We start from the raw sequence: 11,383 nt of genomic DNA on the forward strand, positions 1-11,383 counted from the left end.
TACAGATCATCCTTGTAAAAGGGAGATCTTGCTTTGCATAGAGATCTTTAGAGGGTTTAACCTCTACCACTTAAAATAAGAGTCATTAGACTAGTCGAAACACTACAGCTTGCTGTTTTGTTTTCTCATAATCATGTTAAGTGATATACATAAAACATAACTTGTAGACTGCAAAATAGATATAACTATCTTTAACAAATGGTACTTATTCTCTGTACTGTTAAAACTTTTCCTTACTACTTCTAGCTCCACTCTTCACTTTCGAATTAACTTCTTGTGGCTTCTAACTTTACTTGTGTACTTCTATGTATGTTCACATAAAATATATATAAAAAAGAACAGAGTGTAAAACCAATTGGCAAATTTTTAGGCTAATTAGTCAAATTAGTAATGCAAAAACAAAGTTTGAGTCATAATTCATGTTAAAACAACAACAATCAATTTAACAGTTCATTTTACGTCAATTTTTGCACTAAATTTCCAACACAAAATACATATTCTAAATAATTCCTATGATTTTCCTCAAAAGTTTAATCAAAATATAAAAGATGAGAGGTGAACGACAAAATCAAAGTTTGCAGAATTTAATTATTTTGGTATATATATATGTCTATTGATATATGCCCTTTATAACAATATTTCAATCCTTTTTCTCCACAAAAGTGTAAAAAAAAGAATGGTTGTAGGAAATACTTCTGATTCAACAAAAATCAGTATTTGCATCTTGTACTCATTAAATATTACCCAAAATTTCAAAAAACTGTGATTTGGAACGCATCAAATTTATAAATAGAGAGGGATCAGTCATTTCGGTATGTTGTACAGAGTCCTGCCCGGTAAGAATTTATACAAAATATAAAAAAACACAAGTTTTTTCGGTGTTGTACTCCCTCAAAAGAAACTTTTCTTAATTGAGACAAAATGCCATAAACAAAAACATTTTAGTCAGAACATCTAGAACAACAAAAATCACTACACTTAAGGTACCAGAATTACTACATGTTAAATAAAAATCGTTTCGTCATATTGCATGTAACCGATGTATATAAGTTTAGTTACACAAAATGTGCAAAATACATTATTTGCATACACAAATTGTGAAAAATACATTATTTGCTTAAAAACAGTCCTTAAACTCTTCTTAAATATTATGTAATACTTTTTTAAAAGTTGTTGTGGCTTGTTAATTTAAGCTTAAAATGTCAATTAAAATAAGTTACAGTCACATTCTTAGCAAAGACCACTAAGATAAGCTTACATGTAAAAAGCAACATAAAACTGAAGCTAACATAAGGTAGCTACAGCAGCTAATAGCTGGTCACTTAAATATAAACTGGAGACTTAGCTAGGTATAAAGAACATGGCTACATATTTATAAATTCCTAGCTACCTAGCTAGTTGTTGTTGGTGTGGTTGATGCTAGCTAACAAACATGTCTCGCATCAATAATACCATCAAAACTTTAAAAAACATAAACAAACCTTACAGAAACCTTTCTATACTTCATTTATATACCATGCCCCTTTTTAAATGCTTTTGTAAAGATTTATTTTGAAGGCAAGAGAAGACAAATGCTTAAAAAGGACAGCCATCTTTTTTGCAAACACAATTTCCGTTACTTTGTGCTAGAACTTCATTTAACAAACCACACAAAACTCGCGGCTTTTCACGACAAAGAAGACATATTTTTTTCGGCAACATCAAAGATTTTTTTCGGCAACATCAAAGGAAAATGACGATATCAACTTTGCCTGTTACAGACACACAAACAGACACACTCTCCGTATTATTATAAGAGATTAGTGAAAAGAAAACATCTACATAAAAAATAAAAAAATAAGCCTTTGGATTAAAACTGACGGTAAATTTTACAATAGAAATCTGAGTATGTCCACAAGGATAAATATGACTGGGGTTAGGCTCTTAAAAAATACTAAATTCACTTTTCTTGTGTTAAAAGCATAACTATATCCGAAAATATATTTTCATTAAATTGTTAATCTACAAAATGTTACTTTGTTAAAAGTTAAAAATATAAATTAGCATACAAATACTCACATAAATATACATCTTAAGTAAATTTTTTTCCCAAAAACTACACTATGTTTGCAAATTAGTGAAAGTGAAAATTTTGGCTAATACTTATATAATTAAATCTATATTTGTATAACACACTGTTAAACAATATACTTTAATTGGAGAAAGTTTCGCGAATTCGCGATTTTTCGCCATTTTTGCAAAAGTTTATCTCGCGAAAATTTGCGAGTTTCTTAATTCGCGAAACTTTATCTCGCGAAATTTTCCGAATTTCTTCATTCGCGAAAGTTTATCCAGTAAGCTATTTTATCATTTTTCACCAAAAACGCACAAAATACTTAGAAATCTTATTTCGAGAAAGAAAATTTATAACATTTACAATCGAATCCAGTATTCAATACTAATATCTGTGTTGATACAAAGATACAAAAAAATTAATCTATGACGATAGTCTCTGTGTTTTCGTCTCGTCTTTTCATGTTTTCGTTATTTGCGTCTTCACTTTTTGACCTTTTCGATTCTTTGTTTTTATATAACATGTCTCTTATGTCGTGTGATTTTGTCTCTTTCACCTTTTTTCTTTTCTCACCATTTGGTAAATTCTTCTTGTAAATCTCATCGGATACACATTCGACCTCCAATTCGTCCGCAAAGATAGAACCAAGGATAATGGATGCTGTTGGTTCACTGTACACTGCGTCTACTAGTTCCATTAGGCGGTCAAGAAGTTGTCCATTTTTCAATGTTGGAGACATTTCCACCGTCACTTTACAGGGAATTTCTATGCCGCCTTGAACCAATGGTGATTTTCTGTAGTGTGTCGATGTCAAAACTGCCAGAATTCTTGCCCCTCTGTCCAAAATAAACTTTAGAGTTCTTGAAAGCTCACGTGGCAAATGACCAACAATTGTACCATCTTCTTGACACGTTTTGATGGCAAAATAGTCGAAGGCATTGTTTTCTTCGTGGAGGCAAAAAAGCTTTTCTCCCTTTTCAGGAGACCAATATTTTCTGCAATAATGGAATCCACGAACAGCCGCATCAAATGTTCTTGACAACATTCTTACTGGCCACTTCGATCATCAATGATAACAAAGTTTCGAATGTTATTGTTAAAACAATAGAAAGAGGATGATATTTTCGAATGTTATTTTTGAAACAATAGAGGATGAGATTAAACAATAGAAAGAGACTCTCCTTCGTGGCACTTATTTCTGTAGTTAGCTTTATTTTGCAGCATTATTACCTTTGGTGGAGGGTGTCCAAAAATTAATACGTTTGTTTATTTCCGTAAAAACTCTTTACTCTCGTACTTTTATATCGGAGTGAACAAGATGTCGTTTCTAAGACCTTCTGTAAAGAAACAAACAACGATCACTGCAGAAAAAAGTAATGAAAAACAAAACTCTCAAGAAGAAAATGAAAAGCAAAACTCTCAAGAAGAAAATGAAAAGCAAAACTCACAAGAAGGAGTTGAGAAAGGTATGAATCATAATGAAAATTTATTTTGCTTCATTTAGAGGTTTGAGATTATTATCGCTTAAAAAGTACCTAACAGTACAGTACTACTCAAATCTTAAGTAAATACTACTCTAATCTTAGGAAATGCTTCGAACAACACTACACTTGGCGATATCGATTTTGAAACAATGCAGGATGGAAAAGCTGCGAAGTCTGCAACTTACATCAAATGGACTGACGAGAACCGTTATACGATTGGGAAGTATGCCTCCGAACATGGAAACACCTCAGCTGTAAGGCGTTTTCGGAAGCAATTCCCAAACATAAAAGAAAGTACTGTAAGGGATTTCAAAAAAAAGTATGAAAGGCTTATTCAAGAAGCAAAAAAAAGAAATGTCGAACCACCTAAAATGATCGAAAAGTACAGTTCAAAGACTGGACGACCTTTGCTCTTAGGAAAATTTGATCATATGGTCCAAACGTACATCGAAGCCTTGATCAGAAAATACCCTAACATTATAGGAGACATCAATCTTGAATCTTCGTATTGGGCGCAGAGTTTATTTCGAAGAATGGGATTTTGTCGTCGCCGAAAAACTTGTGCCAAAATTGATCTCCCAGAATCTGCCCGAAAAGAGATCGAGTACCTTTTCTTGTACGAAATTGTATCAAAAGTGGAGAAGTACACGATTCCAGATTGTTTGATAATCAACTTCGACCAAACACCATTGAAAATGGTTCAATGTGGAAACACCACCCTTGCAAAGAAAAACAACGAAGCAGTTACAATTGTAGGAGCTGATGATAAGAGATCTATAACAGCCACTTTTTTCTGTTACCTTATCAGGAAAATTTCTCCCAATGCAATTAATTTACGGGGGGGAAAACATTGCAAAGTTTACCGCGTTACAAGTTCCCCGAAGATTTTTCCTTAAGTGTAAACAGGAAACACTTTTCCAACACCACCGAGTCCATTAAATTGCTGAATGAAGTAATTGTTCTGTATGTTAAAAAAGAGCGGGAGCTAAAAGGTCTTCATAAACGACAAAAGGCACTTGTGATAATGGACGTATTCACGGGGCAAATGACTTCCGAAGTCAAAGAAGTTTTAGAGAAAAACGTTATATTAGTTACCAATGTTCCTGCAAACATGACCCGTTTTTATCAGCCATTAGATCTTACAGTAAATGGGAGCGCCAAAAGATTTATTGCGAAGAAATTCCATAACTGGTACTCGCAACAAATATCCGATGAGCTCGAATCTGGCAAGTCATTGGAAGAAATCGAAATCAAACTGCGTCTTTCTACCCTCAAACCACTACACGCGTGTTGGATAATGGATTTCTACAACTACATAACGTCAGGCGAAGGAAAAAAAGTCGTCATGAATGGTTGGAAAAGTGCAGGCATTTACGATGCTTTAAAGCAAGGCACCGAAAAATTACCAAACATAGATCCTTTTCATGATATTGATCCGTTGATGGGTAACAATCCTTCAACTGTTGCAACAAATTTAGACGCAGTCTGTCAGCTACGCCAGGAACAGTTTGATTCATTTCGCAGCCAGAGAGATATCAACGGAGATTACGAAGATGAGGAGGAAGTATGGCAGCCTGAAGAACATCATACCAATGCATTCGATCTATTTGACGATTTTGATGACGAAACATCTTTGTAAAATATAAGAGTTTTTGAAAACTTATATTATGGCTAGAGAAAGTGACGATTATGCTAAGAATTTTGAAGTTTTTTCTAACAGAAAAATCCTTGTTCGCGAAAGTTTATCTCGCGAAAATTTGCAGGTTTCTTCATTCGCGAAAGTTAATCTCGCGAAATTTTCCGAATTTCTTTCTTCGCGAAAGTTTATCCAAAAAATTTCGCTAATTTTTTTTCTCGCGAAAGTTTCTCCAATTAAAGTAAAACATGATGTTAAAAGTTCTTGTTGAGGAAAGCAAAGAAAAGAAATCATAATATTAGCATTAACAATAACTATAAAAGCAACCATATAATCCTAAACAAAGTTTATGATTTTATCCACAACAAATCACTCGCAAGATTCTTATGAACAGACTTCTCCACTGTTTCACCTGTTATTCCCTGCACATATTGTCTCTGGGCTGTGTTAGATATTATTTTTTTGGTTTCCTTATCCAGACTATGTAGACCTTTGACAAGTCGTTTGCTTCTCCATGATATTGGATATCGTTTGAAAACAATCTCGCCATTATCCTCTGCCTCGCTTTCTGAAAAGGCCACTCTGGTTTGATGACTTTTAAAAATGTTTCTCTGTCATGATCAGACATCGCTACCTCCTTGTTTTGGACGGTTCGTCTACGTATTCTACATTTCTAAACAAGATAAAAATTTGGATTATCAAAGTGTGGTATATGAGTCTATTATTTCCTGATAGAATTAAAACAAGAATAACTACGTGAAGAATAAAACATTCTTAAATCAGAGAACATCTTTACAATTTTTTTTCATCACTCTCATTTAATGAATATTTTAAAAGGATGACCATTTTAAAGATATAAGTCTGTTATCAACATGGGTCTTGTTTACAGTGGCAAAAAATGGAATCATGAACTTTCTGTATGTGTTATAATACATACAGTATGTACAATTATCAAACTTACATTCACTTTTCGCTGATATCTTGCTTGTCTTTTTAAGCGTTCGTCCTTTCCAATTTTTTTGTCCTTTCTGGAAGTTGTGGATTTCGAAGTAAAAAACGTTGCAATGGCAGCTGAAAGAAAAAAATATTATCTGGATAAATTTACAAAAAACTGTGAAATTAATTTCATCCAAAAAGATTCCCTTTGAATTCTAACCACAAAACACAACAGCTGCCCTAATATTGGTGATTATACTAAAAAACTCTTACCGTTTAAGACGCTACTGCTTCAGCCGGCCGAAGACCCTTTACATAATTTTTAATGTATTCTGTCATGTCCGTATTGACATCACCGAAAGGACTAAAATTAAATCTCAGCTGTCATGTATATCACTACACGATATTAAAAAAAAGTATGGGGATGGGTTACTGCAGACACTGGTTGGCATTATTTTAGAGCTTATAAACGAGCTTACTAAAATCAAAGTTTCTTAACATTTTTGCAACCTAATGGGTCACAAAGTTCTCAAACTGATTAGCCCTAGATTGTATTAAAAAAACACACTAAACAAACACGAAAAGTAGTACACCCAGGATAGTAGGGAAAAAATGAAAGACTACAAGATAATAGTACCTATATATACCTCATTCCTGTATCAAATTCCCAAGATTTCTCCTTTCTTATACCTTCTCTGTACCCAATCCTTGTCAGATACTAGAAAAAAATACGTAGCTATCTATTAGCAGTCAGTCCAGGCAGAGGATTTTTTAAAATTGTACAGAATTAGACCTAAGAAATAAACACTAGCTAGCTAGCTAGCTAGCTACATAACTTAACTTTGTTTGGAACGAATACTTTTTGTTTGCGTTTTGAATTAGCAAACCCTTCATCACATTGCTGTTGTAGGGTATTCAAACGATTTTCCAACATCTTTATTTTGTCTTGTAATGCCAAAGCTAAAAAATTAAGGATTGACGGTGAAGGACAAGGCACATAAAACAAATTTATGTTGGGTAGTTTAGATAATGAATAAAAACTCACAAGAAGATGACATTTCTTGTCTTTCTTCATTAAGTACTTCTCTGTTTTCATCTTAAAAAAATAAAGACCTTGTTGAAGACGATGAATTGCTTTCTGTTTCATTGATTCTGCTGATGCTAGAGAAATTTACTTGGCTAGGTGAAGCACAAAACAGAGATCTGTTGCTGCTGCTGTGTGGTGTTGATTTCTTCGTTGTAGAAGGACTGTGCTCTTCCATTTGCTGTGACGTTTTGGAATGTTTACGTTTGTTTTTTTAAATAGCTTTTGTGACGCCATGACGATTATATATAATTAAGATAAATACTTTAGCTAGCTTAACTTTATTTCCTCCCTCAACTCACGCTTGTTCCTGTTTGTTGGCGCCAAAAAACAGTTACTGAAAGACCGCTTTCACCTGAGGTACTTTCTGCGTACGTGGTCACCGTTTACCTAAATCAATATTTAATATCCCCTATTAGCTAAATGCGGCGAGTGAGGGTCAATTGTTTTAAGAGCTATACGGAGGAGGCTTCTGCGAGTCGAGTTGAGTGAGTTATGGCTGGCATACTAATTTTTGTTTCTGTTTTTAATTTTTTTTATCCATTTTTATTTTGTCCTTTTTAATTTATCCTTTTTATATATATGTGTGTGCTTCTTTGTTTCTTTGTGTCTGTTCGTTTTTTGTGTAGCTATAGCTCCAGGCACTTAGGCGATTTATCTCTTCTAACTAGGCTATCAATATAGTTTTTTCTGTCTGTCACCATTCAATTGCACACTCCAACCAATTTTTTTAGCTGAAAATAACCTATCTGATCAACCTTTTAAGCCCCAAATATATTTTTGGTTATATCATTTGTGTCGGAAGATATTATCTTTTGCTTGTTTTGATTTGAAAGCGCATATGTTCTGCCTAATCTTGGAACGCGCCCCGTCTTAAGACTGGCCAGGCCAATCTTCCGACAAATGGGTGGCCAGTCTTAAGATTGGACTGCACAATCTATGGACGTACATGCCCAATCTTAGAACAATTGTGGAAGACAAACAGAACAATAAAATATTTAGAATTTGCCTCTTAATAGGAACTTTAAATTGAAACTTTTCTTGGAAAATCAAAAGGCCAAAAATATATATATACCATGTATTTTATGTATAAAAAATTTAAACTACTCAACCATATTAGCATAGTCTATAAGGTTTTTCTTCTATAGACTATGATATTAGCTAGCTGGCTAAACATCTCATCCAATGAAATTAACAGCTAGCTAACTAATAATATGGTTGAATACGATTTTTCCGATTCATCTAAATATAAACATTTTATTTTGAAAATTTAGCCACTACTACAAGCTGTATATAAATGCTAAGTGTATAACACGTGCTGTACCAGCTACCTAGCTTACTAGCTACGATTTTCACTCTACTGTGTCCAAAAACTGACCGGGTCAATTCAACGGTACCCAAAATATCATGTTTAAATGTGGCTGAGAATGTTTGTTGGGAGCTGCAAAAAACAGAGCTCGTGTGGTACATCCCTTCTTTAAAATCTAAAAGGCGCCAAAGATGGGCCTAACATGCATGGTCTTTTGCCCAATCTTGTGACGACCTGCCCAGTCTTCAGACTGGCTGACCAGTCTTAAGACTAGGCAATTTTATGTCCAAAGATTGGGCAGCGTCCTAAGATAGGGCAGAACACATACACTATATATGGCTCATTTGTTTTATGGCTATGGTTACATCTGTACGGTCAGGGTTACGTCTGGAAATCTGCTAAATTTTCTGTGAGGTATTTTCCAACATGGTTGAACATAGCATAAAGTATCCTATTCCTAGCGTAATTAATTGATGTACAGACTTAATGCATAATTTGTAGTCCTACCAAGCAAAGTACACAAAACTTCGCTAGAACAAAAACGACTTTAGTGGGCAACTCCAAAAAAAGATAACATAACTCGACATGGTTGTCGGTTAAAAAGGTGATCTAATATTTTCTACAAAATAATAATTTCTATAGTTTTTTTTCTGTTGAAGATTGATTGATGACCAAAAACCAAGAACTTGTTTATTTGTCACTGTGAAAGAGTTAAAAAAATTTCTACGAAGGCTAAACAATACATATTTCGTTATAAAATTATTAAAAAAGTTTTCACCTGTAACATTGCTGTGTTCATTAAAACTGTTAAAACTGTCTTACACAGAAAAAATAACTTTTTTCACTTTCTTACAAAGCTTTAATCATGCCGTATTTCATTACGATCTGCAAATTTTATGTTACTTAATTTGATTTGCAAAATATATATATATTTAGTTTTTTAGATAAGTTATGAATCAAAAGAGAAAGTATTGTGGAATTTGTTGTGACTCATATTACTCTCATTATTTTTCACAACATAAGTGTACTATAAACAACGAACACGAGCAAGTGGACAAAGACACCCAATCTAACACCAGTGATACTGAGGTTGATTTTGATTTTGCTTGTGAAAACAACAGAACAACAAATGATGAGGGTGATTATGAAATAGATCAAGATCTTGTAGAAGATGAGGAGTACGAAGAGTTACTTCAGGACTTTCATGTACCAATAAACGGCTTCAATTACGGAGTTTTGGAAAACAAACATAACATTATTTTTGCAACATGGCTTTGTATATACTTGGTTGTCTGGCAGTATTCTTTTGGTATTAGAGATACCAGTCTTGAACTTCTGCTAAAATTTTTAAAATCCCTTTGGATTATTAGCGGCATCTTTACCACCATCTCTGTATCTTCTTCATAAAAAGTTACAGATTAATGAACAACGCTTCGTAAAATATGTTATATGTATTAAATGCGAATCTTTGCACAAGTTTGAAAGTTGTTTTGAAATGATTAGAGGCGTGAGTGAATCTAAACGATGCAACCATGTTTCCAATCCAAATCATCGATTAAAGCAATACAGAAAGCAATGTGGCCAATTGTTATTAATGACGATTCAGTCACTTAATGGAAAATCAGTGTTATATTCTTTTAAAACATACTGCTACAAACCATTAAAAATTAGTCTCCAGGAGTTAGTTGGAAGAAAAAACTTTGAAGAAAGTTACGAGAAGTGGCGAAACAGAAGTACGCATGACGATGTTATGAGTGATGTGTATGATGGAAAAATATGGTCGTCTTTTAATAATGCAGAAGAACATGACTTTTTTACTAAACTAAGAAATTATGGTGTTATTGGTAATCTAGATTGGTTTGCACCCTTTAAACATGTTTTCAATTTTTCTGTTGGTGCAATTTATTTAGTTATAATGAATTTGCCTAGATGTGAAAGGTTTAAACGGAAAAACCTTATTCTTGTTGGACTTATACCAAACATGGACAAAGAGCCTCCGACAAATACATTCATGCAGCCTTTGGTTGAAGAATTAAAAGAGGCATGGGATCCAGGATTTCAGTTAAAGTCAAGTACTTCGGAAACTCTCACTTACAGAGCAGCACTAATTTGTATTGGCTGTGATGTCCCAGCTTGCAGGAAACTTTGTGGTTTTTTAGGTAAGAACATAAGTTACTAACAATGTCTTTAACCTAACAGGCTCTGAAGAACCACTGTTGGGATCAGACAGGGCATTATTTAATTGTTAAATGTATACTATATATTGTAAATTTAGGACATTCTGCTACTGTTGGTTGCTCACGCTGCAAGAAACAATTTCCTGGGGATATTGGGCAAAAGGACTATAGTGGATTTGACAGACAAAATTGAATATCTCGTACCACAGAACAACATCGAAGTGAAATGATTAAAATAAATTATTGTTCTCCTTTTGGATAAAAGTCACGACTAGAATCAGAGTTAGGCACACTCATATTCTCTCATATTATGACTCAATCAGAATGGCAATTATTGATCCAATGCACAACTTGTTCTTAGGTATGTGTGCTAGTTTTATTGCACATGATTTTTGTATACACAAAATGAAAGTTTTTGAAAAGTCTATCTGAATGTTTATTTATTCAGGTACTGCTAAGAAGATGATAGTGATATGGAAAGACATAGGATACCTAAATAATAAGACATTCCCAATATTACAGCAAAGAGTTGATGCATGTGTACCAAGTGACATAGGAAAATTGCCTACTAAGCTGCAATCAGGGTTTGATGGATTTACGGCAGATGAATTAAAGAATTGGACAGTAATATTTTCAATTTATGCATTAAAGGGAATCATTCCGAAAAGAGATCTGGAATGTTGGCGATGTTTTGTTATTGCATG

General features: G+C 33.7%; 1 long non-coding RNA gene across 1 annotated transcript; it reads right to left on the minus strand.

Annotated features, from left to right (window-relative positions):
• Positions 1 to 5,430: 5,430 nt before the first annotated feature.
• On the minus strand, positions 5,431 to 10,569 carry LOC130625926 (uncharacterized). Its single transcript, XR_008981780.1, has 4 exons — positions 6,757 to 10,569; positions 6,383 to 6,473; positions 6,135 to 6,244; positions 5,431 to 5,846 (listed from the first exon to the last, which is right to left on the minus strand). It is a non-coding gene; the product is annotated as an uncharacterized LOC130625926 (long non-coding RNA).
• Between the last annotated feature and the right edge of the window lie 814 nt (positions 10,570 to 11,383).

Source organism: Hydractinia symbiolongicarpus, chromosome 14 (genome assembly GCF_029227915.1).
Source record: "Hydractinia symbiolongicarpus strain clone_291-10 chromosome 14, HSymV2.1, whole genome shotgun sequence".
Classification (NCBI taxonomy): Eukaryota; Metazoa; Cnidaria; class Hydrozoa; order Anthoathecata; family Hydractiniidae; genus Hydractinia; species Hydractinia symbiolongicarpus.